This window comes from Cuculus canorus, chromosome 3, assembly GCF_017976375.1.
Source record: "Cuculus canorus isolate bCucCan1 chromosome 3, bCucCan1.pri, whole genome shotgun sequence".
Classification (NCBI taxonomy): Eukaryota; Metazoa; Chordata; class Aves; order Cuculiformes; family Cuculidae; genus Cuculus; species Cuculus canorus.
In genome coordinates this window covers 78,610,672-78,634,530 of record NC_071403.1, presented here as the reverse complement: position 1 = coordinate 78,634,530, position 23,859 = coordinate 78,610,672, and the positions used below count along the sequence as shown (strand labels likewise).

Below are 23,859 nucleotides of genomic sequence, written 5' to 3'. Positions count from 1 at the left end.
ATACACAATCAACAGAGAGGCAGCCAGGTTTAGATCTTCTGCACCCATTGCTGAGGTCTTCTGACTACCTTGTATAACCTTGTCCCTTTCCCACCTGTCTTTTATTAATCTGAAAATTCCAAAGCTTCATGTTCTGAATTTTCTTTTCTCTTCTTTTTCTGTCAGCAGTTAGTTGCTTCAGGTCAATCAGCCAACTGAAGGGGAAACAGTGTGGAAAAAAAAAAGGAGTGCTCACTGGCTACAGGGGTAGAATTACATTTATAATGCACATATGTGAAATCCCTGGCCTCTATCTGACAGCCAAAAACACTTGTTAATTTTCCACAAACCAGGTCAAGGTTGTGTAGCTAAGTAAGTTTTATGGATATATACATAATTCCAGAAGGGAAAAGATGTCATCTTTTACTTACAGCATCTACTTACTTGCATTGTACTCAGCGAATATGATATAATTGTCCTCTTTCTCCTATTGTTGCATATTTAACTTTTCAAAATATTAAACAAATATGCTTTGAGACAACAAAATGAAGGGTGACACAGTCAGCCTGCCTTTGGTGTACACTAACATGGAACCTTAAGACAATGTCTCTATCAGAATGAGAAGCAGGTCTCTCTCTCTGTGCAAAATAAATATTGCTGAGAACAGCAATGGGCAGGGATTCATGTCGAATTGGAATGAAGAAAGTTGAAACAAAGAGGAGCTGAAGTAAATGAAAAATGCAAAGTCAGTGAGAAATCCCAGGGTGCACACTTTTTCTGAAATTAAGCCACTCTTTCAGACATCTGTAAAGTCTTAGGAAAACAAATGTCCACCAGAACCTGGAACAGCTATCTTTTGGTAGTCCAAGTGCGCCAACAGCAGCTCATTCAAAACAGCTGAAAAAGTGAACTCCACTGGCAAAAATCAAGCAGATGTTTACCGAAAGGCAAAGCTGTCATTTTGATCCATGAGAAAGTGAGGCTTACAAGAAAGAACAGACTGTATTATAGCTGGGATAAAACTTCAACTAACTGACTCTCACTCCCATTCCTATATCTGCTAAGCTTGAGCAACTACAGAGACTTGAGTTGAATGGGAATATACAAAACTGAATGGCATCTATATATTAGTCAAAATGCCAGACTGTCTTACTTTGCCCTCCTAGGAAGAGAGAGAAATACTTATTACTCAGACAGAAGGAAGCTGACCCCCAAAGGACCTTCCTATCCATCCCTTCAAGCTTTTTCAAGCAGATCAACAAAACTGTTATGGATACTTTACCCAGTATTGATCTAGAGATCAGCTACCACAGATAATAATGCTGTCCCTGTACCATGCCTAAAACCAGAGACGTATAGCTAAGAATAACTAGTGAGAAACAGACACAAAAGTTTATTGACACAGAACTACTGTAAAGCTTGGACATGAAGGAAAGTAATAGAACTCTGAATTCATTCCTAACTCTCATTTGAACCTGATATGTCTGACTTCTGTAGATACATAGTCAAAGAGTTCTGTGGCCATTCTAAGCCACAAAACAGTCATTAATTTCAAACATACCATCCTGTTCATTCTCATTTAAGTCCCTTCTGCTGACATGCCTGATACTCCTTCAAATATTTAAACACTGGGCACTGATACTCTTTAATCTCCTTTAAAGATTTCAGTATTGCTCCTTAATGTTTAAATATTTTCTATAATGTATTAACTCCAGAAATACTTAGATATAACCAATGCACCCCCCCAAAAAAAACTTTTAAATGAACACGGGACAGTGTAGAAGAGCAAACTCACAAGTTCATACTTAGGACTAGATCATAATTATAGACTTTATGAGGATTTACAAGTCTCAGTTGCTTGTTGTGTTTGGTATAACACTCTACATTACGTTTATGTGTACCATTGCCCTCTACAGGATGGAATTTTGTATTTATGTAAGTGTTATGATTATTTTGCTTCTTAGTAACAAGCTCAGAAAGCAGCGCGTATTTAATTCCAAAGGTGGGAGTCTGTCATTTAGTCACAGAGGATTCTACATTTCCATATAACATTTTCTGTGACATAAAAGAGACAACCAAGCAGATAACGTAGATCAGCTGTACAAAAACGTATTCAGAATCACTCCTTCAAAGAACAAATATGTAAATACAAATGCAGAAAGGAACTAGCATCTTTAACTCCCAGTATGTCTTTCTTTATATAATCAGTAGTTCGTACATGTCCAATAAGCTCTTTCAAATGCCTAGACTATGTTGAAAATACATCACATTTTCAAAATGTGAAATGTGAAAAGTATTTAAAACATGAAACTCGCAAACACTGATATACTGATCTGGCATTATAAGCATACAGTTCTAATATATTATTTCATCATTATTTGCCTTCACAAATGTGTAGCAGCAATTCTGGATACAGAAAAATAAGATAGCAACTTTTACATGATATTATTTACAAATATACCCATATTTTCCCTTAAAATCTGGCCACTGAGTACACTTGGAATGCTAGAAAAAGGTTCATGATGCAAACAAAACCTGAAGTGTGTTTGTAACTAGAAACTGACCCTGTATGAAATCTTAGTATAGCAAATGAGAATTTTTTTACCAATTTAAAAAAGGTAAAGTTCTCATGAATTCCAGTCTGTACTTTATCTGAAATTTCAGGCTTCACAAAGCATTTATCTCTGAACTTCAGGTGTGCAAAAATGAGTTTTAGCAGAAACACTGAGCACATCCCAACTTCTATCACTATCTGAACTGTTGTGCCTCTAGTTTCACATAATTTTCAACTTTCAGATTAAATCAAATTATTTTTATAAAACAGACCAAGAGGCCACTGCTTCAGATCACTTGTTAAGAAGGTTCCCTTTGTTTAGAGATTAAACTTCACTATGTTAACCTCATACATATAAAATTGAACACATACACATAGGCCTTCTAAAACTGAATGAGATATCCCTATCAGAAATTTCACGTCAGCCAGTATATTAATCTCTTTTATTATTACTCATTTTGCTTTTTGTTAATTACAGAAAAGGAGAAATATCCTTATGACAAGAAAAGTTCCTTTAAAAAATACTATTCAGAAAAGCATTGAACAAGACATTAATAACACACTGAAAGGATAAGCAGAACGGAAGTCTGAAAAATTCTATATTTGTATTATACAGACATTGTTTTCATTCTTGGCACCTTATTTTTCATGTACATAAAGAGAACGCAAGCTACAGCAGGGTGAGACAAAGATCAATGCTGAATGTATTACTTGGCATTGGTCAGACTCGGTTTAATAAGAAAAGAATTGATCCATTAAGCTAAACCTAATTCCTGGCCGAAAATGGTTGAAATCTCTTCTTTATACTGCTAGCTTCATAAAGAGCTATAATATTTGGAAGAAACAACTCAGAGCTGAATTTAATAAGATTAAATGTATTGCAAATACTCTTAACAAGAATCTATCAAGTTGTTAATGATTACTATTAATATCAAACAATTTTTGTATAGAATTTTTTATTAGAGTAGTTGTAAAATATAGCCATGTGAAATGCAATATAAAAAGGGGTTTAGGTAATTTGTAACAGCTACAACTGCAGAACCAAAGCCTTAACCTATAAGATATAGTAATTTATTTTATCAATCCAGTTTCTCATACAAGTGCAATTCAATTTGTAAAGTATTTAAGTGCCAGTCATTAACACTGTATAGCAAAGTGCAGAAGGACAGAATCTACTATATGTGATTGTGTTATTATATGTGAAGAGAGACTGCAAAATAAATTACTTTTTCTGTTAGCAAGGCTAGATACCTATTGTTAAAATACAACTTCAGATTTCTATGAACTACTCTCCAAAGCTCAGTTTCATAGCTAAGACAGCTAAAAGAAGTTATTGGTACTATAAGGATGCCCTACACTGTCAAAGGGACATGTTGACATTCATTTGCCTCTGTCACTGCTTTCTTGCAGAGTATGTCCCCTTTGAAGACCAGAGGTGCTCTGCATTGCCAGAGCCACCATCCTAAAGCTGCTGCAGGCTCCTTCCCACCTTGCAGCAGTCTCAACAGGGCAATCCAGGCAGGAAAATCCCCACTCCTCATGAGTGACAACCAGTGGTCTGTGCTAAAGCACATTGGCTGTGTTGCCCTGGGCACCCTACATTTATGCTTCCGTGTTGCACCCTCTCCTTGGATAGATACAGGACCATAGGTTGAAATTTTGCCCATTAAACAGCTTTTATAACTGCTTTTAAACACGTTTTACAGATGGGATTGTCTCTTTAAACAGTACATAGAAGGATGAGAGCAGGAATTACTGCTTCACCTAGGATGTGAACAGAAGAGGACATAATTGGAATCAATTCAGCACTGGTTACAATCTAGTTACAGTTTTAATTAAGATGACAATGAGACAAAAATACATCCACACAAAAAATCAAAACTCTGAATTCAGTGAAGAGGATTACTGAAACCGTGGGTGAGACTGAATGGAAAATAGCATTGGAGGAAAAGGACAGAAAAGGAAATGGAAAGTACTGAAAGTCAATTATTACATGCCCGAAGGTTATATGTGCTGTCTAGCATCAGAACATCACATGTTAAATATATATATATTTTGGATTAAGAGGAAAATGTGAGAAAATTAGTTTAAGAAAAAGGAATATTTAAGGTATAAAAATACAGATACAGAAGACAACTGGAAAGTTTATAGCATGAAGTTAAAATATGGTAACATACAGATAAAAAAAGCAAAGGGGAAAAATGAAAGGAAAAGTTCACATAAGGTGAGGAAATTGTAAATAAAGATTTGCTTCTTTTCAAGCACGTAAAGAGCACAAGGTCACAGAGAGAAACAGCAGCATACCTATGAAACGGCAAATGGCAGTTTACTAACAGGAAGGGGACACTGCTTAAAAATGAACCCTCTATCTTATTGTCCATAAACTAAGGTTGGGACTGATGACAGGATCAGACATAAATTTCCTGGAGGAGGAAGAATAAACACCAAAGAAAATGAGTAACCTGCCAAAACCGCTCATCAAGAAATTAGAAATCTGAAGGTTGACATAACTCCAGGAATAGACAGAATTAATTCAGAAATCAGAAGGATATGTCAGAGAGAGAGAAGAATCATTAGCAGATCTATTTAAATCCTGTTCGGACATATGAGCTGAACTGAAGAGAGGTTAGCGATAACCATTATCAAGAAAAATACAAAACCCTGACTTCACGTTTACATCATACTCTTGTACCATTATTATTTCAGGAAACAATATGACTAAGAGTTTGTATAGCTGCAAGACAGATTGCTAGCACGGCTCACCAAAGGGATATCACACCGAAAAATGCCCTCAGCATTTTTTTAAGAATTACAAATTATTGATCATAATGGAAGGTACAAGCATATATTCCACACTCTTTAGAAAAGCGTCTGACAGATTAACACATAGAAGACTAATCTACAAGGTCAGGAAGTGCGGGAGCAATCACTAAGATGACAGGGTATATTTGAAAGAGAAGAACTAGGAGGATAGTCAATGAAAAGAAATGGGACAAAATTCAGAATCAGTGAAGTACACTCAGACAGACTAAAGAACCGGCAGAGTAAAAGTGAAGATGAATTAATTCAGTGAAGACAAATTTATGGTAATAAAAGTAGCAGCAAATAACAAGCAAAGGGGCTCTACCCTTGAAAGGCATTAAAGTTCAAGTCTCTCATACTGATGTACTCCACTAATTCGAAACTTCTGGTTTTTACAAAAGAAAGAGGTGAGAAGCCAGCCCTGTGACCATTAGAAGAATTGGGAAGAGGAAACAGGTTTTAAAAAACCCAGTGTAAATTGCAAATGAAGGCAGAAGAAAACCTGAATTTTCTCTGTCACTGTAATATAAAGAAATACGAGAACATGCTGGCATATTCAAGGATTTGGGGATTGGCCCAGACTTTACAGAAATCAGTGGTTTTCTTCACTGATGTCAATGCACATTTAGGATAGACTATTCCTTACTCAAAAAAATTAGAGAACTTTCAGAAGAGGATAAAAAAGAACCCCATACCATCCAAAAGGAAATCAAGACATTACCTATGACTATTACCATTGGGGTGATGTGCTATAAAGCATGAAACAGAGCTCTTCCACAACTATTTCTCTCTAGCTTTCAACCTTTTGTAAGCCACTAAATGATCTTTTCCTTTGATTGTGCTCTAAAACTACCTACTTTGTTTCTTTGGTCAGTCCTCATTAGGAAGTTCTTTCATATTTTTAGCAAATCTAAAATGAGCACTTCCTCCTTAGTGGAATCAGAATATTCTAAACAAACCAGGTCCATTGATTTATTGGTGTCATATTTGAGTAATATTAAACATCCTATCACTCTAAGAAATTGACCACTGCCCCCTGAAATTAGCCACAGTATTGCCACTGATATAAGTGGAAACTGCATCAGATTCAACGGCCACGTTATCAGGGAGACTTTTTCATAGATATGTTCATAACAACACAGAGACGGCCAGAAGAGTTAAAGATAATGTAGAATCTTTATTAATTAAAAAAGGGAGGGGAAAAAAAAAAAAAGAAAAGAAAAAACAAACAAAATAAAACCCCCAAAACAGCTTTCTGAATGCATTTCCAAGAATTCAATCTCTCATTAGCCTGTTAATTTACTCAACTTTGGCAGATGCTGCTAAAATTCCTCTCCAGACTTTTAAAATCTTGATTACCCTAGATAGCAGCATATCAGCTGCAATATCTGTCCATAGTTCACTCAATTTTAAAACACAAGAATATTTAATAACATCAGTCCTAATCCAACACAATTGATGACACCATTGGTACAAAGGTCAAGTGATAAAACTTTAGCCACAGTTCTTGGATATACTTGAACATTCCAGTAGATTAGAGAATAGGTTAAGAGTTTTCTTTTAATAATACATGTGATTTCTACAAATCACAAATTAATTGCAATAGAATACTCCTTAAAAATAGGCACATTTTTTTAACTTCCAATTTTCCAGCACAGTAGCTCCTTTTAAAAGAAAGTTATATTAAATGATCATCAACACATCAGTTAAAAGCAGTGGAATGGTATAGTGATTGCTGCAGAACTAGGAAAATGATGGGTAAAAAGGAAACATATCATGAACAAGAGGAAAGGGGAAAGTTATTTCTTAACTTCACCAGCCATAGAAGACAGTATCTTTTACAGAGCAGGCTGGCACATAACATTTTCAGTACAAAATAGTGTGAGTGAAAAAATACTTACACATTTAATCTAGATATAGTTACTGCCAATCTAGAAAATAATCTCTTCAAATAAAAATTAGACAGCCAAACTTCAGGCCTTGATATACAAATGCTCTTATACCAACGAGATGTTGTGTTTTCTTTTTTTACATCCAAATTGTTTTTTCTACATTCTACTTTATACATTCCTTCCTAATCAGACACAGCTGCCATTGGCTTCAAGGCAGGATGCCATTCAATGTTATTAGAGGGATTACTTTGAAGCAGAAGAACGAAGATGGAGTTCATACCTGTTTCATTGTTAATGCCTAGATAAAGAGGTTTGCCATAAATTGTTTTAGTAAAGCAAAAATTATGTATGACCAATTAAAAAAATACTAAAAATCTATGAAGTGTCTGATGTTCAAAAGTACTCAGCTAGCCTAATTCTGTTGTTAATAGTAGAATTCCCATTGACTTCAACAGACGCAGAGTTAGGCCGGCACTGAGCACATCTGAAAAATCACTCCATACAGAATGAACTCTGATCAATGAAGGTTTATTTTTTAATGACTTAACAGCTTGTGAAAGGGGCACATTGACAGCTCTCTGTTTCTATACACAGCACATCTCAACATGAACCAGCGCAGTGCAAGCTTATTTATTAAATTAAGTATCTTGTAGCCTATCCTTAGAAGTGAGGAGACTTTTCTCCATGTCTAGCGAACCAGATGAGAAAGCTACCAAAAAATGATGAGTTTTATGATGAACATCTTTCAAGCAGACTGACAACATGGTCTAGTGGGAGATGTCCCTGCCCATGGCAGCGAGCTGGAACTGCATGATCTTTAAGGCCCTGTCCAACCCAAATCATTCTATGATTCTATGATTGTATGAAATGGCATGGCCAGCCAACAGTCAAAGCTTTTAATCAGCAGAGATGGAATACAATTAAACTATATCACTAGTTTCAAGAAAAGATTTTGCATGTGGTGCCTAATTCTCAGTGAAGTAGTTTCTTAAAAGCTCAGGGTGAAAAAACGAAGTACAGAAAAAAAACCCAACAAAAACTAATAAAAATCAGAATCATCTGATTATAGTACCTGTGACTTGTCATGCCTATGATGTTTCACCTACTGCAGTTTTAAAGGACTGATTTAGTCATGGTAGGTGGAAAACCCAGCATTTAGCAGCCTGGTTCTCTGAAGTCTCTGTGTTTGCAAATGAAGCTGTTAAAGCACCCCAGAAAAAGTTACTGGAAAGTATCACTGTGGCAGAACACGTGTGCAGTGTACACAAGGCATAGGAGATAGATGAGGGAAACTGTTAGTTAAAAGAACCAAATGACTGAAAGAGGGAAAAGAGAAATTATGGTACAGTTAATAATATGCCTATTACACCGTGAATGCTCTTGCATTTACTCTATTTGAAATCTGTTACATGTTATTGTCTATTTTGCTTTTTAATTTTCAGCATGGTCTCCTTCACTGGTATTCGTGTTGAACTCGGGAGTTCCTTGTTTCAAATTGTAGTGAAAACCTCATTTTGAACAATTTAGTCAGGCAATGAAGGAAAGCTGGAGGTAGTCAGGCAGCAGAAGTTTCTGCTATACCTTAGCATGCTGTCCTGATTATAGTGCTATTATAGTTTGCTGTTCATAGCAATCAAGGAATTTATGAATCATTAAGAGGTGCAAGTGATTGAGAAGTTATTATGATAGCATTCAGAAATATTACAGGAACTAGCACAAAAGCTACAGTGTTAACACCATTGACTGAATACAAATGCAGTTGTGAAATTATGTGATAGCTGTGGATGAAGATAACACCAAATTTTCAGCCACCCTAAAACTAGTCACTAGTCATTTTCATGTTTTTGATATGTGACTACTATGCACCCAAAACTGGTTTGGGTGTATAGAAAATGTACCAATGCTCGTTAAAAGTTCATTGTGATTATGTAAAGACCCTGGGCTGGACCTTATGAAAACACAAGCCTGTGAATATTAATAGGTCTTATACAAAGTGATGCATTTTCTTATCTTTTGCTCAGAATTCTCCAATATATTAAAAATATATTAGGGATCAATCACTTACATGCACTGTTCATTGCTGAGAACAAGACTTCTTTTATTTTTTAGTTATCCAGGGCTTCTACAGAACAACAGCTGACACATCTCTCTTTGTGTGTGTAAACATCAAGTTTTGAAAAGAAAGTATACAAATATTTGGGAAATAGCTATTTTGGTTATCTGAACAATACACAAACAACTAGTATGTAACGCACACTGTATACTCTCACCAAAGGCACCTATTTTTTGTTATTGATATCATCATTTTAGATTCATAACCATAAAACTATTAAGACCAAAACTGGACCTATTTAACCATTATGCACTAACCAGTATTCAGTTGCATTTTAAATACATACATCCTTTGAACAAAAGCAGTAGAAATTCAACAAGATTCAAGAGAAAGGATGACATTCATTACATTTCAACAGAATTTATCTGAAAATTTGTTACTTTTTTTTCTTTCCTCTGGTCTTTCTTACACATATCATTTTAATTGACTGTTTATATTTCTGTGGGACTCAGCGGGGCAGAACCACAGCCCTTCAGCTCAGCTGCTATGGAAAGTTCTCAGCTACAGTCATTTTGCCTCAAACGACATTCTTCTTGCTCCTCGTATTATCCCTCGGATTAGTTCTCTGCTTCCTATTTTTTCCAACATCCTTTAAAACAAAGAGTCAAGACTCCATACAACAGAAAAACAGATGAACCTGTTAACTATAGCTCAATTCCCCTTTATATTCTTTGAACTAGAGAGGCCTGACAGTTCACTGAGGGGGTGCGGCAGGTCAGGTTTGAAGTCCATTAATACAGCTGTGAGGGCTTGCTTGAACAACACCTTTCCACACTGTCTTTCACTCTAGTTAAAGCTAAAGTAAAACTCCCTTTGCTTTGATAAGCACCAAAATTCATCAAGTTCATCTCTCAGAACACATTTAAGACAGAAGGAAAAGAACTATCTTTACCAAACTGTCCTGTTTGTCTCATGGGACAAAATAAGCAAAATTCAACATTATGCTAGTTGTATTACCTTCCTCCCAGAGGCACCTTGAGAAGGTCCTTTAGCTTCTCTGAGTCTCAGTTTATTCATCTATAATACAAGCCTTCTTGACCAACTGTTCTGCATAATTTGACTCCCTCTCCCAGAGGCCCAGTCATTTCAATATAATCACAAATTCTTCAATGTAACAAAGGGTATAAAGAACCAAGAAGAAAAGCCTCTAAAAGATGGTCATTCACTTCCTGGGATGTTCCTCACCTGGCATCACCAAATCCAAAACTAAGCAGATCTTAAAAGAACAGCAAGCAAACTATAGAAAAGATGGTATGGGGAAGGAGGCATTCCCTGCCTGCAAGGAGTCATTCAGTTGCTGACAAACCACTAGTAATAGCAAGCTGTAGAATCATAGAATCATAGAATGTTTTGGATCAGAAGGGATCTTAAAGATTAGCCAGTTCCAACCCCCCTGCCATGGGTAGGGACACCTCCCACCAGACCAGGCTGCCCAAGGCCCCATCCAACCTGGCCTTGAACACCTCCAGGGACGGGGCAGCCACAGCTTCCCTGGGCAACCTGTGCCAGTGCCTCATCACCCTCATGGTGAAGAAATTCTTCTTCATGTCTAGTCTAAATCTGCCCCTAAATCTGCCCCTAAATCTGGAGTTTTCCTCTTCATCATAATAGTCAGAATAGAGGAATTTACACATATAGGTTTTCACAATGTTTTGTCTCAGAAATATTTATCATTTTCCCAGTGCAAAAATCTGCAAAGGTATGAGATTTCAGTATGTCTGGGTAACCTGTTCCGGTGTTTGACTAGGATAAATCGTGATGAATTCTTCCTAATACCTAATCAGACTTTCCCCTGTTGCCTCTTCCCCTCTCACTGTGCACCTCTGGGGAAAGTCTGGTTCTGTCTTCTCAAAAAGATACATCCTTTCCCATTGCATACATGGAGACAGCAAGAAAGTCTTACTTTAGCCTCAAACCTAATTTTTCAGGAACATTCCAAAATGCCATGTGAGACAAATTACTCTGCACTAAATTTATCTGTCTCTGAAGGAGAAAGTGTTGTGTCAATCCAACGAGGAGGACCTTAACTTTTCTTGGAAACACTGCTGATAGAATGACTTATTGATAAATGATGAATTTAAATTACTTCTGACTATTAACAAAATTACAAGTGGAAAGTACTTCTTATTGGCAAATACATTGTGCTGGAATCTGCCTGCCTTCTTCATGTAATACTCCCTGTCCTGAATATCCAGTGGGATTTTTCACACTAAAATAAGCTGGTTTGTACCCAAAAACCATATAAAATAACTTTTCCTTTATACAGCTTGTATTGTGCAACACATCTTGTTTATTTGTGTAAATTTATATTGTGTGCTTCTGGATGTATGCAACCTCAGGTCAGAATTATTTGAGAACTGCTACAAAAAATCTTTACTTAGCAATAATATGTAACAGAACTTCTGGCAGGTAACATGCCTGCCTGGTAAGGATGAATGCTGTATGAAAAAAAAGGTTGGGAGACGTGAAAATTCTCAACTTTCACCTGGTGAAAAGCTGAAGATTTGCAAAACCTTGAAAGAATCTGAGTAACTCACAGAATTAGGCAACACACGTAAAAGATGACAACTCACTCCTGTATGTTAAGTCAAGTGTAAAAGCTTGGAAGTGTTACAAAAACAGCAAATGTTTATGTGTGTTTATGTATTTTTTAATGGCAAACAGAGTAGAAAAATAACACAGAAACTGACCTCAACAGTTTCAGAGGGATAGCACTTATATGAAGAGGATTGATTATTCTAATTGCATTGAGTGCCACAGGGCTGTCCAACGAAAGAGAGATCTTTTACTCCTCAAATGCAAGGGTTTGTTGTTGAGAATTAAAAAAAAAACAAAAAAAAGGAATGAAGAAGCTTTTAAATCAAAATCATTTAAATATAATAACCTGAAGTTATTGCTTTCACATGTGATTCTCTAATCCCTTATGCTCCTTATTTTCATTTGTTGGTTTCAAAGACAAACCAGTCAGCTATGCTGTTAGTCTATTTTACACAGGTAAAAAGCACCATGCAAGAGACAAGAATTAGGCTCCTGCTATGTAATCATATCTTCTACCATCTTTATATTTTTAACAAAGGACTGATTCTGACTTTCCCTTTGCCCTTTGAAGTTCTAGATCATTTAGCCAAATATACATATGTGCGAGTAGGTCTCAGTAACAACATCAGGGAAGATCCATAGCTAAAAATATCAGAAGTATATCTTATTGAGGCTTTTCTTTCTCTGCGCAAATCAGTTTCTGCATACTGCACTTGATAAAACAGCTGCTTGATTTCTGGATAGGTAGTTCTTTACTAAATTTGGTGCGATATTATTCTTTGCCATGGAGAGACAAAACCTTCATCCCTTTACCCAAAGCTTTCAATCTAAATATGTGACCAGCCTATATAGTGCAGCTGAACACCTTGGCCTCAAACCATTGTTAAAACATACTTGCATATTCCATTATATTTAAGGCCTGTCTATAAATGAGGCTCCCAACAGTTCAAATTCTCTTAACTCAAATGTTCTAATGAAACTAACAGTGAGGATCAAAGGTTTCTCTCCTACTCTGTTTCGTTACTAAATGCATAAGGTCCGGCTGAGCTAAATGTCAGATTCTGACTTACTTGATTTAGCCTTGCTATTTAGTAGTAATTATGGACAGAAGTCTCATTTAGGTGTATTGATCTAGTCTTTAACATGAGGAATAAATTCAGCAGCTGAGCTATGGAAAACAGTGGATGAATTCTCAATCCATGAATATATACAAGAACAAAGAAGCAGCAACACATTTGCTATGTCACTGATTCTTACACACGTATGTCTGTAGTTAAACATGTTAAAAAAGCTCTTCCTCAGGGAGAAGCCATATCTCCAACAATAAAAAAGCTGTGGCCCACCAGTAAGCCGCGTATGTGAAAGGTTCCAATTCTGCCTTCATGGAATGCAGTATCCCAATCCGGGAAAGCATTTAATCATCTGTTTCGGTCCATCAGAATTCATGAGAGTCCTTAAGTATGTGCTTATTTTTAAAAGATGCTTAAGTGCCATTGATTTCAAGTACATGTTTAAGTGCTGTCCTCGATATAAATGATTTCTGAAACCAGGGTTGATGGGAGTTTTATCACTGATTTTAATAAGAGCAGAACAGGAACTAAAGAGTTTTAAGAATCCCAAATGCTTATCCAAATTGAATGTCTACATGACAATAAGGAATGTGTAATCATATAATGCCGCATATTTATCTTTCAGCTCCTTAAATAAAGAAATTCTGAAATTAATGAAAAATCCTAAATTACTGATGCTAACAAAAGACATTTATCACTGAAGGAATACAAATTTCTCTCTCACCTTAATTTTTCCTTTTACGCAGATTTTCTTATCTTAGAGGTTTGTGGAGTCTTTTTAAGACTAACAATACAGTCTTCCGGTTAAATATACTTATTTTTTAAGTTATAAAAACATCCATAATATAATTCTATGAGTTACCATAATAGACTGTAACAGCTGCTATGGTCTATTGTGTAAATAAGTAATTACAGAATTTACAGACTATCATGTAAATATGTAATTATGGACTTTTTAAAATGTGCATTATTTCCTCGATAGTCTATCGCTTAAATATGTAATTATGGACTTTAAAACATGTATTATTTAGTCAGACTGCATCAGCTCCTTGGGACAGAGCTGTTCTGGCCTATTGGGTAAACATGTAATTACAGAAATTTTAAAAATATGTATTATTTATTTGCTAGTGCTGCTGTCAATACATCATGACAGCCATTTTTAAATGGATACCATCTAGTCAATATTCTGTCAAGTTTTCATAGGTCACTTAAAGTAACTCTCTGCATGGTTGCAACACCATATAGTAAAGCCTTTGCCTTGCTAGGTATCTTAGCACAGGGTCATCAAATGAAACTCAATCAGAGGACTCCACAAATAGTTCCATTAATTGGCCTTTCCCACAAAAATTCATAAATACAGTCAAAGGAAAATCCTTTTGTCATTTCTTTCACAGTTTTAATAAAGTACAGCATATATCACTGTGGTTAGGGGTTGGTAGCCAATAGAATATTCCTTAGAGATTTTTCAGTAAAGCAGTGAACTTAGCATAAAGCAATGTGAGAAGTTTATTTTTGAATGGTCTCTTAGCTCTGAAACCAAGGACCATGTCCACTTTAGCAGAAAAAGCAGGGAAACGAGATGATCTGTAAAACAAAACAGTGAGAAGGACCCAATGTCCTTCTTACATATTTTTCAGGTGCTTTACTACAGCCTAGTTCTGGACTGGTCCCATGAAAGGAATACTCCCAGGCTGCTGGAACACACTATGCATGCGCCCACACAACCTTTTGGTGCAGTTTAATTCTAGAGGAATCCAGTTTCAGGTCTGGGAGACCATCCCACGATGAGAACATGAGTGCCGGAAATGGGCCTGATCACTTCCAAACAGCATTCTTGGTCTGAATTAAAACACTAGGGCAGAAACACACACATTATAAACTCAGTCACGACACTTGCATTCTGATTTCTGTACATCTTATGCAAGACACAAGTTGGAGCAGACAGTTCTATAGCTTATGAAGTGTTTATGAATATTTACCGTTAAATATTTATGGTTTTAGACTATCCATAGGTCTCAATCATGACATGAATACTAGGTGCTCTGCAAACATTTATGAATATCCCACCTCAAAGACATCACAATTTAAGAAATATTATCAAATATATTATACATTATACAATGCTTTTTGGAAGCAAAATTAATGTATTCGTAGGCCAAAATGTTTGCATTGAGTCTAGGATCTACTGTGTCTGCATCTATATATCAATAATTCTAACATTTAGGCATGATTTTCCTAACAGACGATAGCAAAAGCAAAAGCAGAACAACTTATTTTTGTAAATATATAGGACAGTTATATAGGATGGGACTCTGTTACACTTGAAACAATCCCATCCTTACACTGGAGATAGAAGTGGTATTGTCATTTACCTAAAATGATCTCCTCAGCTAGAAAAGGAGGGAGGAACAGGGAAGATAAAACTCATAAAAGAAAAAATAGCATACAAATGAGGTATATTGCTGTATTAAGATATATATTACTCATTCTCACTAATGCTACTTTCTTGATAGTATACAAGCCTCATGTAATAATAAAGTCCTAAGAAACAAACCTAAACAGAACACACTACAGTGGGATGTTTATACAAGAGTACTGATAAAAACAAGATAAACAAGAGCACTGATAAAACCAAAATAATTTCCATCATAATGAGAGACAGTAAGGCAATGGCTGGAGTGAGACTGAGTCCTGCTGTCAGCTCTACCCTTCAGGAAGGATCTGGACTAATGGAAGCAAGCCTGGAACTTGACTTCTGAGGAACAGCAAAAGAAACTGGGATTGCTCAGTCCTGAGAGGAGATAGATGACTGGTAGGGACACAGTAATGATCTTTGGATACATGAAAAGACAGAGGCAAGTGAACAGGCTCCTCTTTATGTCCAGTTTAGACAGGACAAGTGGTAATTCAATATGGCAAGACAGATTCAGATCAATGGGTTGCCCAGGAAGACTGCAACACCTTTGTGGCAGAAGGTTTTTAAGAATGGAGTGAACAAACTTTCGCAAATAATGACACAGCTACCCTGACTTTGAGAAAGGAAGGTGGCCCCTTAAGATCCTTTTCTGTCTTGTTTCTAAAGGGCTTTACGCTCCAGAACTAACCAGAAGCTCGTAACTTCAGACTCAGTTTTATGCCCAAAAACGCAACAAAACCCACTAAAACTTTAAACAATAAAGAACTCAAAAATACACTGAATAATATGCGTCTTTGATAGTATAAATGAGGATACCATGCATATTCCAAGACCTCATTTCATTTTACTTTCCGTGAACAAGAATGTACAATAACATTATCTGTTCAAAGACCACCTTAAAGAAAACTTAACACTGATGAGTCATTAGCTGTGCATAAATAATATTTATATTATAGGCAACATTAGTATGGTCTATTATTTGTCAGGACTCCAGCTGCACCAACAAGCTCTGCAATCTCTTCCGCCTTCTCTCTACCCAGGGGTCTGGCTGCCCATAACCAAGGCCAGCTCTGACAAGGGGCCACATTGCACCAGATTGTTCTTAACTGTGAGGGAGAGAGGTGTGTGAGACACTTTCCTACCTTCCTATAGGTATCAGTAAAATATATGGGTTTTTTCAGCTTTAAAAAGGTCACACTGTTTACTTTTGAAAGGCAGAAAAAAATGTTTAATCCAAGCCTATCGTTCATTTAGCAATAAAAAAAAGCTGACAAGAAAACGTATAGGAAATAGGAAATAGGAAATACAGCCTAAACAAGTGACAAATGCAGCCATGTTAAAACGAGATATGGCACTCCACATCTGGAACTTGGGAGCTTTGAAATCTATGGCCACAAAGAGGATTTTCAGCTCTCTGTGATGAGTTCCACTGATGATTATGGATTTTCTGTAACAATAACAACTCTGCCTTTCTAAAAGCAGTTGGAAATTTTTGTTCTCTGAGTACTTCACCACTTCTGCAAAGCAGGTTAAGTTTTAGGAACTTGGTAGGAAGAGTTGTAGGCTACTCACTGCAAGTTTGGAACCGAATGACAGGATTTCCTTTCAGAACACAAGAATCTGCTATATTCCTTGTTCTTTTGAGCTGTTTATTCTGGAGCTCAGCCTGCATTTGCAAGGTCATGCCGGATACTACTCGTCACACTATGTTGCTTATGCGTGAAATCCTCATTTTGTGCAAAGCTCACAAATATATATTCATGTCATAGTATCTTAATGTCCAGGGATAGTCTGAGCATGCCAAAGTGAGGGTTGCTGCCACACATGCTCTGCATTATTGTGGCAAAATAAGGCAAAGCGGAAAGATGTCAGTGTAAGCCCAGAAACCTTACGGCAAGGTTAACATACCTGCACCTCTGGAAGTAGGCAGCTGATAAAATAAGATCTTGCCTTCTGTGTCAGCAGTTACTTGTGTGTGCAGTAGACATGTCAAAATTGGAAGCAGTGTCCATTTTGTATAATTATTATTGTGAAGCCATTTTCAAGGTGGGATTACGGGCACTAAACCACTGGGACTGACTGTGCTGCCCATGCGTTAAATCCTCATTTTGTGCAGACTTAATGAAAAAGATAGTTTCTTGTAATATGTTCTGTTTTGTCAGTTGCTTCTAAACAGCAGTATAGGGATGCTTTCTTTGTGCTTAATACATTCAGTGATAATTTTTCCACATGCTCTTTCTGTAAATGTTCCACCACAAAACATTCTGTTAAACTGGATTTAAGATTGTAAATATGTATTAATAAGTTAGAGTAAATTCTGTTCTAATTGACTGTCCATACAACCTTACTGGCATCAATGGAGAAAAGCCACTGAAGAACATTATGAGCTGGATTCTTATTCCAGAAATGCTCCTTGCTTCCACATACAGGGGTATGACAGAGAATAAGATCCGGTGATGAAGTTTATAAGGAACACATACTGGAGATTCAATTCACAGGAACATAAAGGACAGGATTACAAAAGCACTCATCAGTGTCCTAAATCGTCTTTCATTGGAGTAAACGACAGTTTTACCTCTGACATTAATGACAGTAGAATTAAGCCAGCAATCAACACTTTTGAAAATCCTACCCTTTGTGACTCAAATTAAAGAAAATAATTTAGGTTTCTTTTGCTCCCTCAGCTAACCTTTTTGTAAAGTCTTATCAGCCTTTCACCTACAGTTACAACATAGGATGAACCAAACATCACAGTGATCCCAAATTTACTTTATGTTCCAGCCACATAAAATACTGGAAAAATCTCTGCTAATTCCTTAAGGAATCAATGTCAGTTGTTACCCTTGTCCATTCCTGTGGCTGAAACTGAAGTATTTATTTTCTTTCAGTTTCATAAGATCCTATTTTATTGTCAGTAGGAGAGAGAAGAGTATCAGAGAGTAAGCAAATCAGACAATAATGAAAACAGCATTAAATAACAGTAATTAATAAAGATACCTTCCAAGTAGTCTCTGAAAGATAATACAAAAATTCACAATGGTGTTGGGAAGCTTGGTTTACTCCTACCTGCAATTTACTTCGAGGTCTTAGCATAAAAGGTGCTTAGAATTGAAAAATACCATTATTAGCATAAAAATGAGGTATGTTCTATTTATTCTGTGTATTAATTTAGCAGAATACATTATTACACAACTTTATACTGTAAGCACAAGGTCACACAGGATATGACTTGTCACACTGTGTTGCCTATGCATGAAATCCTCATTTTGTGCAGAGCTCCAAAATATATATTCATGTCAGAATATCTTACTGTCCAGCGACAGCCTGAGAGTTTCATTCTATTACATAGTGGGGAAGCAGATTCAGCGTCATTTGAGAGGTCTCTTCTTCTCTCAATACCCGAATGAACTCTCATTAATCAAAAAAGTACATTCACACACCAAAAGGAAACTGGCTCCATTAACGCTCTCTTCACTCTGAGACAAAATGATATCCGTTCTGCCAGCATTTTTTTATCATTTCTCTGTGACAATCCAAGTCAAATAGCCAAAATATGGCATTGATTTTATACAGCTAATTACCAGAAAGCAGAACCTAACTTTACAAATTACCAAAATGAAAAACATTGTTTCTAGGGATGGAATTTCACTGGTACTGCCACTGCTGCAATAACTGCACAGATCTCAAGACAACCCTGGAGATACCATGACCTTCTCCAAACTTCCAATCAGCTTGGTAAGCTTGCATTAAAAGTTCAAGCATTGCTTACACTGAGCATACCAATGTTCATTGTTTGATAAGGAGGAGCTTCCACCTAATTCTTTTCCATCTACTCCTCATCGTTTAGTCCAGCTTCAAGTGGTTTTATCCTCTAAACACATCCACACTGAAGAACAGGAAACAACAAAGTTCTTCGAATACTGTCTCTTTTTACCAGTTGTAAAATTGAGATTATTGTATAAGCAGTTTCAAGTGTGACAGCTTGCTCAATAAAATCCTTAAATCTGAGGAAATGTCAGTTTGCATTAGAAAAAAAATACTACCTTAGTCTTTAATAACACAGCAGAAAGCAGCAGCAGTTTAGAGATCAGAGCAGATAACCAGTGTAGCCTCCAGACCAGAACAGCAGGTTTGACATAATATTCAGGTAAATAGCCAGAACAGAACAGCAATTAACAGTTAACAGGCCACTTAAATTAAGAGCTTTCCTTGAGAAAACAGCCTCAGACCTTCAGAGACTGATAGTTCAAGCAGGAAGTAAAGTGGCAAAAAATCGAAGTGTATAGGGAATTTCCTCAACAAGCCTTTTATCCACAGAATATACAAACCCAGAAAAGCCTGGCCTAAATGTGGATGTAGGGAAATGCAGCTGCAGAGAGAATGGAATAAGGACAGAAAAGGAAAAGTGAGATTTTGAGCAATGACCCTCTGAGCAATGGAAATACAATTTTCTTTATTGCTGTCTTCAGAGCCAAAGTTTTGCATGATATAATACTTAGTGCTAAACTGCACTTTGTAACTTTGTGATGCTACTTGTCACTGCAACACCTGGTAATGCAAGACAGCTGCTGAAGGTTTGTAGGCAGAGATGGATCTTGTGCAACAGACAGGGTTTGCAGGCCATTCTGACACTGCCTTAGTGCCTTGTGAGCTCCCATAAACCCAGTGAAGAAACACTCATATGGGAGAATCAAACCCTCAGTCCTTGTACAAGCACACCCAGCAGCGGCAGGGATAAGCATCTCCACATTTCTGGCTATGACATTTTTTCAGTGCACCACCACTGTGTTGATAGGAACACAGGCTTCCCAACACTATGTCAATAAACAACTGTGAAACCTACTCCCTTGTAAGAAACATGGATGACCAGAAGAAGTGGAAACTCGGAAAGTCCCAACCCCCTTTTTCATTTTACAGTGCCTGATAACTTTACAATATCAGGCATTTTTTTTCATTCATGAGTCTGATCTCCACAGACGTTTTAAGCCAAGCAGTTCAAAGAGAAATAACGACGGAGCTTTTCTACCTCTCTCAATCTGACATAGCTCAAAGCAGTCCGAATTTGGGACATTCAGGAACAGAGCCGTAGAAACATACACAGGTTCAGCATTGTGTCAGAAAGAGTTTGGACCCAGCCAACTGTTTTCCCCAGCCCTTATGTCCTACTCTCACAGTAGTAATTTTGCTGGTCCTTCTGCTCCCAGCCTCTATCCTGACGGAAGAGCCTGTAAAACCCTGGAAGTGACATGCACGAACGTTGCCACCTCTTCAACACTTGGATACGAGGATGAGTGCAGTGCAGCAGGATACATAGCCCATATGCCCATACCACGTAACCAGAGGGAAGCCACCGCCTGTTAGCCAGATCCAGGAGGGCAGAGGTGCCAACTTAGTTTTACAGCTTTCTAGCACTGAGATGTGTCTGGGGCCAGGGGACTTTTTGATGGACGCATGGGAGCAAAACTTGCAGCCAGCTTGAAAGGGTCATTTCCACATCTCACAGCAGTGGCCTATAAGGGGCTGAGTGTCACATCGGCAGTGTGGGGGCTGCCTGCTGGCAGGGGGAGGGACCCAGGCGCCTTTCTGGCTGTTTCATAGGGCCCAGGGGGCTGGGGAGGTTGGGAGGTGTTGAGGAACACCAAAAGCAGCTAAACTTCTCACTTGATCAAGGGAAGTTGGAGGCAAGAGGGTTTCAGGGAGGGGGGCAGAGAGGAAGAAGTGTTTAGCAATGAGGATGTTTTGGTGCAAGGAAGATTGAGGATGATGCTATTTGGGTCTAAAGCTATAGAGAGGAAAGGGCATTTGGGAGAGAGGGAAACTGGAACGCAAGCACTGAGAGCAGGGGGTTTGGGAGTAAGGGGGTTTGGAGGTGAGGACCCGTGAAGGTGAGGGTGTTTGAGGCTGAGGGCACGTAGGAACTAGAGCATTTGTGGGGGAAAAGCATTTGGGGGAGAAGGCGCTTGGGGGAGAGGGCATTTGGGCGAGAGGGCACTTGGGGGAGAAAGCATTTGGGGGCAGAAGGCATTTGGGCGAGAGGGCACTTGGGGGAGAGGGCATTTGGGGGAGAGGACACTTGGGGGGAGAGGTCATCGGGGGGAAGAGGGCATCTGGGGGGAGAGGTCACTTGGGGGAGAGGGCATTTGAGGGGAGAGGGCACTGGGGGACAAGGGCATCTGTCTTTGGATGTGAGGGTGTTTTGGGGAGAGGGTCTCGGTGCCAAGCCAGTCCCCCCCGCCCCCTCTGGTCCCACGGCTCGCCCTGCGGCTCTCGGAAGCCCCTTCGCCCGTTCTCCTCCGCCGCTCACTGCGGGCGCGCGGCACAGGGGCAGGGGCAGCGGCAGCAGCTCAGCCCCCGGGCGGCCGGCGGGGGCGGAGCCGGCAGCGAGTGCCGTGACCCCGGGGCGGGGAGGCGGCGGGGCGGCCGCGGGGACGGGCTGCCCCTGCCCGGCGCGGCGCGGGGGGCGCGGCGGCGGCGCAGCCAGCCTTCCCCCCACCCTACTCACACACACACACACGCACACGCACACACACACGGAGCCGAGGGCTGGGGCGCGGGTCCGGCCGCCGCAAGCTTCGCACTTACCGGGGCCGCGGCGAGGTGTCGGCGGGCGGGCTCCGGCAGCTGTGCTGGGGGGGGGGAACGAGTGGGTTTGGGGAGGGGGGGGCTCCGTAATCCGACAGTCTTTGGGCTGCCAAATGTAAACACTCCGCCATGATTTCTTTGTTTAGATAATTGAACCTGCCTCCCTCTCCCTCGCCGGCTCTCGCTCGCTTTTATTTATTTATTTCCCCCCCTCCCGTCATCATCATCATCATCATCATTATGGCTTGTGGGGGGTGTTGGGTTTTGTTTAAAGGGTTGTTATTTAGTAGGTGCATTTAACAGCTGCTGCCTGTACGCATATTTATGTGTGTATATATATATATTTATGTATAAACACATCGGGTTGGGGGGGGGGTATAGGAGGCATTGTTGTTCCCGCAGGTTTGCGGGTTGCGGTTTTTCCTCCTCGCTGCAGCCGGGGCTCCGCTGTCGGGGATAGCGAGGACAGAGCTTCCCGGCTCTTGCCCTGCGCTGTCCTGGCATAAGGCAGGGTTTGTCCTAAAGCATCAGCAGCGTGTTGTGTGGGAGACACATGGAAACGTCCAGATGTAAGTTTCTTCACTGCGTTTCCCGAAAAGCCAAGCTCGCAGTGAAAGCAATCTTGTCATTGTTACCGGTTATCATTGTCATGTAGGAATTCTGCGTCAGGAAATGCAGTTATACTTTTGTTACAGGAAATATACAGTAAGTGCTGGCATGAGTAAGAGGTGTTCCATTTGCATCCATACCTGCACAGCATGTTTTCCATTTGAAAATATTTGAATATTTCCTATGCCCATGCTTCCTGAAAAAGACTTGAATGCACTTCATCAGTGTCCATAAATCCCTTTTCACAGACCTGATCCTGTCAAATCTCACCTTCCCAGGGCTCTCATGGAAGCGCCCTGGGAGAATGCAGGAGGCTGAGTTGCGGTTCCAAACACATCAGTTACCCGAGAAGGACCTGGTGCTCCACATCTCCCACGAGGTGTGCAAGGAGTTATAAGCACCACATCCTCAGGAATTGTGTTGAAGACTCTAGAAATCCTTCCTTGCTTCTATTTTGTTACTTTTTGTGTAAGGAAGAGCACTGCCTCCTGCTTTCTCCAGAATACTTATTTAACCATCATTTATTTCTAGGAGGTCCTCAAAAGCTACAAAACGTACAGCATCTCAAGAGTTATCTGTGCTGCTGATGTGTAGAAAGAGCAATACCGCAAAGACAATTTTAAAAATCATTATATAGAAAAATAAGGTGATTTACTTACACTGTTATACAGTGAAAATAAAATGCTTAGTGACAGCAAGTTCCCAATACGTTTTCCCCTGAGACCGTTAGTACGATAATGATCGCCATTCCTATAGCCAACCACCTCTGCTTTGAAATTAAACCGACAACTTGTGCAGTATTGTGCCTTAACTATTGTGTCTGCCTTTTGGCAGAGGCACTCATTCTGCAAAGGAATCACCAGTTCAGACCCCTAAACCCACCGTAAGTCCAACCTTGTGAAGCCATTGTTAGTTCTTGGGATGAGCAACACGGAGAAAAATAACAAAAAAGGAGTATATGTATGTATTACACTGGCAGGGACTCATTCAGTCAATAAGAATACAGGGTTGTGTTATAAGTTACCATTTCAGAACTGCACAGTTATGTATAAACTATTTTACAATAAAATACTGAGAAGCTGATTGGGTCATGGCCACTGGTGAATCAGAGCGGACAAACTGCCATACAGGCCTCGGAATTGCACTGAATAGCTTGGCAACTCTGAGGCCCCTTAGTGTTTGACATTAGTCCCATATTCCTTATACTGAAACAACCAACATCAGTTTTTCACAGTGACCCCAGCCGTCCTACTTTTTTCTTGTTCTTTTAAACAGAAGTTTGAGTTTCTTCTTCCTTTTGAGTT

General features: G+C 38.9%; 1 long non-coding RNA gene across 15 annotated transcripts in view; it reads right to left on the bottom strand.

The window, feature by feature from the left end:
• The window catches only part of LOC128851802 (uncharacterized), a 512,727-nt gene extending 490,709 nt beyond the window's left edge, over positions 1 to 22,018 (bottom strand). For all 15 annotated transcript variants that reach the window (XR_008449259.1, XR_008449269.1, XR_008449267.1 and 12 more), the window contains exon 1: positions 21,947 to 22,018. This is a non-coding gene — a long non-coding RNA (uncharacterized LOC128851802). The remainder of the gene's footprint in view (positions 1 to 21,946) is intronic.
• Positions 22,019 to 23,859: the final 1,841 nt, after the last annotated feature.